Below are 815 nucleotides of genomic sequence, written 5' to 3' on the forward strand. Positions count from 1 at the left end.
ACAGATTCATTCTGGAGAAGGTTAAACCAGGGTGCTCCTTGGAGGGCAAGGATTCTGAAGCTTCATCTGAGATACTTTGGACATATTGCAAGGAGGGACCAGTCCTTGGAGAGGGACATCATACTTGGGAGGGTGGAGGGACAGTGCAAGAGAGCAAGACCTTCAATGAGATGGATTGATTCAATGACTGGGGTAATGAGAGTAGGTGTATCAAAGACAATAAAATTGGCACAGGATAGAGCAGGGTTTAGGGCTGTTGTACATAGGGTCGCTATGAGTTGTAGGCAACTCGATGGCACATAACAACAACAACAAACAATGTAATGAGCCCTGGTGGCCGGTAGTTAAGTGCTCTCTGTAGGCGAGGATTTAAAATCTCCATCTTGCATACTTTGGGCATGTTGTCAGGAGGGACCATTCCTTGGAGAAGGATATCATGTGTGGAAAGATAGAGGGTCATCACAGAAGAGGAAGACCCTGGATGAGTAGATTGATGTGGTTACTGTGGCAATGGGGTCAGGTTTGGCAGACACAGTGAGGTTGACTCAGGTAGGGTAAGATTCAGAGCCATTATTCATAAAGTTGCTATAGGTCATAGTCGACTTGGTAGCACATAACAACAACAACAACATACCTCAACATAAAACAAAAATCTTTACAGTCAGACCAATAAGTAACATCATGATTGATGTTGTCAAAGATTTCGTTTTACTTGGATCTAGAATTAACTCCCATAAAAGCAACAGTCAAGAAGTTAAATGTCGTATTTTCTTGGATAAGTCTGCTCCAGGAGCCCTCTTTAAAATGTTAAATAG

Source organism: Elephantulus edwardii, unplaced genomic scaffold (assembly GCF_000299155.1).
Source record: "Elephantulus edwardii isolate Elephantulus edwardi_28Jun2011 unplaced genomic scaffold, EleEdw1.0 scaffold00071, whole genome shotgun sequence".
In the NCBI taxonomy this organism is placed as follows: domain Eukaryota; kingdom Metazoa; phylum Chordata; class Mammalia; order Macroscelidea; family Macroscelididae; genus Elephantulus; species Elephantulus edwardii.